Raw genomic sequence first — 8,282 nt, forward strand, 5'->3', positions numbered from 1 at the left:
AGCTTTATAAAATTGTTACATATATTAACTAAGCATTAAATGACGAGGCATGTATGAATTAGTTTTAGATAAAAACGGTTACAAATATTCACTAATGCCAGCAAGGAAACCAATAACTAATCATTAAATGATGAGCATAATATTAATTAGGTTAAGATACAATTTACATATATTAACTAAGCATTAAATGATGAGGCATGATATTAGTTAGATTTAGAAAAATAATTTGCATATATTATCTCAATCTTTTATTTTTAATTAGTTTGTTATTATTTTTTATTTATATTTATTGGATCATATATTTTTATTATAAATAAAAAATTTTATATGTATATTTAACACAAGATATTAATTTCATACATAGTTTTTTTGTTAATAAATGGACTTTAATTCTAACTTAACCCACAAAACCGGCTTGTAAGGTGAGGTTTGCATCCACTTATATATTATAAATTAGTCTTTTCTCTAGTCGATGTATATTTAACACAAGATATTAATTTCATACATAGTTTTTTCGTTAAGAAATGGATTTTAGGTCTAACTCAATCCACAAAATCGGCTTGTAAGGTGAGGTTTGCACTCACTTATATATTATAAATTGGTCTTTTCTCTAGTCGATGTGAAACTTCCAACACACCCCATCACGCCGAGGTATAATCATCATCTCGAGCGTGAGACTAGATATTTAATAGGTGGTCCGATAATGGCCTAATAACGGGTGAAACAACATGCTCAACAAATAACAAATAGCGCTAGGATAAACTCTAACTTGGCTCTAATACCATGTTAAAGATAGTGAAAATTATGTATGAGATTAATCTCCCTCGTGTTAAATATACACATAGGGGTAATAGATAAAAGATATGGGGTAAACCCAAAATACAAATAAGAAATAATAACGAATTAACTAAAGATAAAAGATAAATATAAAATAAAGATAATATAACGAATAGTTTTCATTATATTCAACATGGTATCTAGAGTCGGGTTATTTTGAGGAAATTTTTTTTTGGTGTTTTTGTCACTACACCTCTTGTTGCCAGCGGCGATGCCATCTATCACTGTCGTAAGCATAATTGTCTATTGTCGTTTACTACTGAAACTACTGAAGTTTTAGTTTCGACCGACGATCACACAATTTTGATCGTCTCGGCCAGGCGTCCACTGTGTCATCAATGATGCCTTCATTAGAGCTTCTACGTGCTCCCCTTTTAAAGTTGTGGATTTGTTTCGTCGTGCGTGGTGACATGTCTCGTCTCCCCTTAGGCAACGATTTAGAGTGTCGAGGTCACTCTTTATTCCCTTTCAGGTTCGTCGTGCGTGGTCACACGTCCCGTCTCCTCTCATACAACTATTCAGAGCATCGATGTTACTTTTTTCCTCTTTCAGGTGCCTTGATTGGAGAATCTTGGATTTTTAAGGTTTCTCTCATGTTCATCCATCACTTTTTTCGCTGCTGTCTCTCCTAACCTCCTTTTTGTTACCATTGCATTTGAGTCGTCCATATATGATTTTTCTCCCATGGCAAAGATGTCTTTTGTTACTTTATTTATAGCCGTGGTGACTTTTCAGCAATCACCTATTTATCCACTAGATGTCAACATTACATTTCTTAATGACGATTTGTAAGAAGAAATTTATATGGAGCAATGATGGCATACCCCTAGCTAGCCATGGTCATGCATCTACAATAAGAGTTGAAGTCATCCATGAAAATGGTCTAAACTCTACCCTTTGAACCACCTTTAGAGCCATCATGGAGCATGAATTGAATAGTAGTGTAGGATATCTAGGCCATTGTATTCGACCATGTAGTGTATGTTTGTTTAAGGCTTGTATTAAGGCCAAAGTAGCATAGGATTTTCCTTAAGTTAGATATCCAAACCAAATGGAAAGTGTGTGTCATGTGTCATGCTTCCATTGGAGAAGATTTACTTTTTAGAATAGGCCACATGACACCTTGGGAGTGGAGATGATTTCTTTTTGGTAGTGACCACATGTCCCTCCACCATTGGAGATGATTTGCTTTTAGTATTGGCCACATGATACTCTAGAAATGGAGATAATTGTGTTTTGTGAGTGGCCACATGTCATCCCATCATTGGAGAGGATTTGTGGGTACTTGTCCACTCCTTATAAGGCTTCATTTTTTGCCAATGAGAACAAAAGTGGGAGATCATGCTTTTAGAGTTAGAAGGAGACACCCTTGACTTATAAATAAAAGGTGTCTCTACCTTTGTATTTCATCTTTGATGTTGGGTAATGTTATGCTGTCCATTTTTTGCCATACTACTCATCTTAGATCAAGACTAAAACAACTCATGAGGCCCCTCTAGTCACCTTCCTTCTTGAGTTGGCTTAACCTGTCTTGGAGCCACCAAACACTACATCACCACCACCACCATATCTCCTAAAAGCCATGAGCTTTTATCCCATTTATACCTTAGCTCATCATCCTTGGACCATTTACCGTCACATTTTCGCACCATTCATCCAAGAAAACACCCCTCCATGCACATCTTCTAGCTTTGGCCCAACCTAGTCATGAAGGTTGCTATCAAGCAACCTCCTAGATTTATTGCTCAAGGGAGTCTTCTGAGTTGATATTTTGTCTTTTATGTCGTCTTCAAAAATTATTAACAATTTGCTGTCACTCAAGTGCAGAAGTAGATATTTTCACTGAGTCTTTATGAATTATATTACTAACAAGCTTAGTACATTTGATTTGTATGCACTAATTTTAGAGGAAGTGTTAGATATATTATCTTATCTTATATTTATCTTTTATCTTTAGTTAGTTTGTTATTATTTTTTATTTATATTTTAGGTTTAGTTTATATTTTTTCTATTATAAATAGAAGATCTCATGTATAAACTTAACACAAAGATTAATCTTATATATAATTTTCATTTGAAAAAAAAAATCACAAAAAGACATAATTGAAACAGCTAAGCAGGCCTTCTAATTAGCTCCAAAATAAATTTGAGAAATTAGTCACCATTCACAATGGGATCTTTCAAAGGTCGAAAGGCAACATGGTGAAAAATGTGACTAGCCCTTTTCTTTTTCGTATACGACACAGCTATACACTCACTTGGCAACAGATTGGGGAGTTGTATGCCTCCAAAATGTATCTTTAAGTACAAATGTCCAAACACACCATTTATAAAAGTTTATGACAATTAGGAAGTGCTCGCATAAATACAAAAGGAATTAGGAAATGCAATAAGGACTTCCACTTGAATCACTATAAAATAAAATATAAAAAAAAGTAAACACCTGATGCACATATACCTATATATATATATATATACATGGTACCTCTTAGCAAGAATATAGAGCAAATTTGTGTAGCATTTTTCAGAATCTTGAAGGGAATATGGCGAGAGTGAGTATTTGTTTCTGCACTTTACTCCTGTTACTCTCATTCTCCATGTCGGAGAGTCGCCCCTTGAGGAATGATGATCCATTTTCTTCTTACTTTTCTCCTAACTCCCATTTCCTTAGCACTATCAAGCACTATCTTTATCCAGGATCAGAAGGCAGAAGCCTAGCCATGGAAAGTGTTAATGGGTTCAGAAATAGCAATGCAGCAAGGAGCCTCTATTACCGACCCAATCGAGCCAGTCCTGGAGGCCCAGATCCACATCATCACTTCAAAACAGGGACTAATTAGCTAAATTAATTTTTCAAAGGTGGCGTGCCTTATGAGAATAAAGCCACCTGAAAGTTTCCGTGCATTTACTCTAAAAATGTCGTAGGAATATTTTACTGCACTCTGTAAGTTCAATCAAGTATCCTCTCATCCCAATAAATTACATATTTTCTCCTTTATTTTCAGATCCCATTCCCTAGTTAATTAAAACATAACTACTATCAATATCTACTAAACATTTTCACTCACATAAGTTCAATAATAATCTTACTAATGTGAATAAAAAAAATCGTGATTAATAATTGTTGAAAAATAGCTTTACCAATTTTTGGTAAAGAGAACTTATATTAGCATTAATCAATAAATAGTTTCAGTTTACGTTTTAGTCGACATTCAGTGAAAAATAATCTTATTTGATATTAATAAAACATGAATCTACTTCACATCAACCCAATAAAATTATGTGATAGACTAATATTATTAAAACTAATCAAAAAAATTTAAATAACATTAACAATAATATTAACTTGTTTATGGTAATAAAGATGACAAAAAATAACGATAAACTTCAATATAAAAGAAACTTTTATTAATATTTATTGAAAAAACAATATATACTATCTATTTAAAATTAAGGTATTATTTAAAAACTAAGGTATTATTCATTTCATACCTACAAATAGTCTATGTGTCATCTTTTATTTAGATAACATTTATATTTAAAAATGATTACACCCACGCAAATTTTACATTATCGGAACATGTGCTATAATTTAAAAGGAGGATCCAAGTTAGGTGAACAATAATTTTTTAAGCAGCTGGAAGATTCATTCTGATGTTCATTTGGATATGCTTGGGCCTTTTTCCATTTTTTGTTTCCTTAATCTACTTTTTCTTTGTTCTTCCTTCGTACATATTTGTCTCTTTCTATGTCGATTTTCGTTTATAAATTCTCATTTATTACTTTTTTTTTCCTTCTTTTCTTTAATATATATCTCTCATTATCTCACAATCGTAAAGGTGTGTGGGAGAAATATTAGTTTTCCCACTTTGATGCTCAAAGCAGTTATATTATAGATTTTGAATCTGAATCAATGGTATATGCGAGAACTGCAATGGCCTTACAATTGGTTATCTCAGTAGGAAGCAAAAAATAATAACTTGGTAATACATTTCTTTAGTGGAAAATACTTTGTGATTAGTAAAAAGTTTATGAAAGTGCACCTTAAAAAAGTATATATGAAAGTCAATTGCGATAATGCCAAGTTTGTTAAAAAGATAAAAGCCATTTACGCAGAGGATAAGATAAAGAATATGATTGAAATGATATCCTCTTAACGAAGTGCGTTTCCTCAATTCAGATGTTGTGTTCCTTCTGCAGTAGTATATTGCTCAGTAGATTATAGTTGCATTTTGCTATCGATGCAGGCCTCTCATCTTTTTCTATCCGTAAACTATAATCATCATTCTCACACAGGACGAAATTGTTGGTCTTTTTATACAATGCCGACGAACAATAACAAATACAGTAACTGCAACCACTTGCAATTATCAAGATTTTCTTTTACAAAATAATGATATGGGCTAGGTGGTGGAAAAGTTGAATGTAAGTGGCGAGTCCATGACTCACCATGAAGGCAACAACATATGATCTTCTAAGGAGAGCTACTACAGTATGATCTTCTAAGGAGAGCTACTACAAGTATGATTAGAAGGAAGACTTCTAAGTCTTTTTCTTTCTTTTTTTTCATTTTATTATGATGACTTTTCCTAAATTGACTTGTGTCGATTTGATTTTAGTTGACTTGTTGATTTTAGTTAACTTGACTTAAATTGATAAATTGGTTTTTTTGTTTGTTTATTTTGTAAGACAAGCTTGTACCAAACTTGGAGGAGGGTAATTACTTGAAGATGATGAGGATAATACCACCCTTGTGATCACTTAAGCTAGGCACATTTTGTTTGGAGAGATGAAGAGCTTGAAGTTAACCTTCTAGAATGAAGGTCAATAGACGCACATTTGGAGAAGCTTAGAGGCCAAGCTAAAGTTGTTCTTATTTCAAGACACTTCCTTTTTGACCTAGCTTCTAAAAATTATGTTTTGTGTTATTGCACTCAAGGCTTTAACTTCGTAATTTTGTAAGGGGACCCTTTTTCACATCTATAAAAGGGCTCTCCTATACCATTGTAAGAGTTGAGTATTTTGAAGTAAAATTACTATATTTGACCACCTTTGTGAGAGAACTCTCCTTGTGAGTGTCTTTTTCCTCAAGCTTTATCTTGAGACTTGCACTCAAGTGGTGTCATCTCCACTCATCTTAGGTCGGTGAGCCTTTGGGCTTCCCTAAGTGGCATGCTTCCCTTGAGCTCCCCATCACATTTCATGTATTCCATCTTTTACTCCATCTTTTTTTTTGGTTCATTTTATGCTCTTTACTATTCAACAATTTTGCTTACTTGTGTTCTTGTTTAAGTGAACTTCTTTTTTTCTCTAGAGCTCTTGGAAGTGAACCTTCACATCTAGATAATCCTGACTATCTTAATGTATAGTGGGAATTTTCCTTGAGTTTTCTTAATCACCATAACACCATATTTGTTAAACTCTAAAATGGGTATTTAAATGTACTTAGCTAATTGATTTTGAGTCATATGTCTTATGCCACTTGAATTTTTCTTTTCTTGTTTTTCAAGTATTTGAAATTGCATGATCAAAATGACTAGTTTGTGTGTATCTGCCTTATAATTGATTTATTGACTTAAAACTAGAAGCTAAGTGTTCAATTACATCTAGACACCTTTGCTTAACTTGTGCTAAGTTAGAATCTCTAAATAGAAAAAAAATTTCAAGGCCAAAAAGTGAAAAGCCGAGAACTAATTTTCTTCCTAGTGAATTAAAAAAGATTGAGAATTAAGGTGCTACATTATTCTAGCTTGCATATTTGATAGGTATCGCAAACTAGTTCCATCATTAATTGGACCTAGTCTTCTTTGGTATATACATGATTAATTTGTCTTTGTGAATGCATGATTAAATACTTTCCATAAAGTCTTCTTTCCATGCTTTGTTTGTGTTAGTCTTAATGTTAGTTTTGTCACATGATTTTATTTCTCTACAATTTAGCTTTCCTGTTTTTGTGCTTTTCTTGCTTGTCTTTAAGATCTTAAGTTTCGTCTTTGAAGCTTTCATTCCTTGCATCTCTTGGTGTGGTTGTCGCGACCTCAATCCTTTTTGTGCTTGGTTGTTCTTGAGTTTTAAGACCTAGAGGAGTTTACAAGGAAAACTTGAGTGGTAGCCTAGCCTTACTTGCTTTTATGAGGAAACCAAGAACTTTTGGGGCTACTATTTGAGTTAAAAAGGAAACAAAGAGAAGCTAGAGAACTAGCTAGAGAACAAGCTAGATAGGAAGCTAGATAGGAAGCTAGGAGAAAAAGGAGCCTCTCATTCGAAGAATGCTATGGTGGAGGGTGAAGAAGGCATCAAGATGAAGGTGATAGAAGACACAATTCCACAAAGAAGAGACCACCACCATTGATCAAGATCCCCATGTTCAAAGGAGACCGCCACCATTGATTAGGATCCCTATGTTGAAAGGAGATAGTGCTCCCAACATCTACTTGGAATGAGAGCAAAAAGTTGGTAAAATATTTGATATACATGAAGTAGGAGATCAAAAGCAAGTAGATTTGGTAGTAGTCGAATTTGTGGGATATGCCATGACTTGGTGGCATTCAATGTGTATGAACAATTACCAAGATCCACCGACCACTTCTTCGATGGACATTAAAGGATTAATGCACACTAGATTTGTACCCTCCTACTATAGGAGGAAGACTCTTTTGAAGCTCAAAAGGGTTCAACAAGGATCTATATATGTGAATGACTACTATAAATTGATGTTGTCTTTACTCTCAAGGTGAACTTACAATTTGAAAGCGAAAGGGAAAATGTTGCTCGATTTGTAAGTGGGCTAAGGAGGAAAATTCAAGATGTATTAGAGTTTTATGAATACTCCTCTCTTGAAAAAGTTTTACACTTGGCTCTCAAAGTTGAAACAATTGGGAAAGAAAAATGAGACCAAGAGGAGTAGTTCATACAATGACTACTACAATAGTAGATTGAAAGGAAAAGAAAGAAAACATGATAAATTTCCTTCCAAAAGCTTCTAAGACCCACGTACTTGGACCAATTTGCCTACAACCTATCAAAACCCTAATTCTTCTCAAGGATCAAGGTCAAGTTCTATAACATATTTTAAATGCTTGAGGTACAAACATATAACTTCAAATTGTCCTACCAAAACAACTATGACCATGAAACACTAAAGGAGAAGTAGAAAGTGCACATTCTTCTCCCCCTCCCCTAAGAGTTCTTCCTCTCACACTTCTTCTTCTTCTTCTTCTTCTTTAAGAGGCAATGAAATCAAACCAAGTGATGTAACAACCCTTTGAGGATGTCACATGTAGTTTATAAAACATTCATTAACTTAAGAAATTTTAAACTTTGATATCATCACGAAATAGTGAACAAATAACATTTTATTTAATTATCGTATCAAAATTAAAACCTCGCAGAAACAAACATTAATCTAATTCCAAAACTTAAAATTATTATTAGAAAATTCAAAT

The sequence above is a fragment of the Vigna angularis genome, chromosome 1, assembly GCF_016808095.1.
Source record: "Vigna angularis cultivar LongXiaoDou No.4 chromosome 1, ASM1680809v1, whole genome shotgun sequence".
NCBI lineage: Eukaryota > Viridiplantae > Streptophyta > Magnoliopsida > Fabales > Fabaceae > Vigna > Vigna angularis.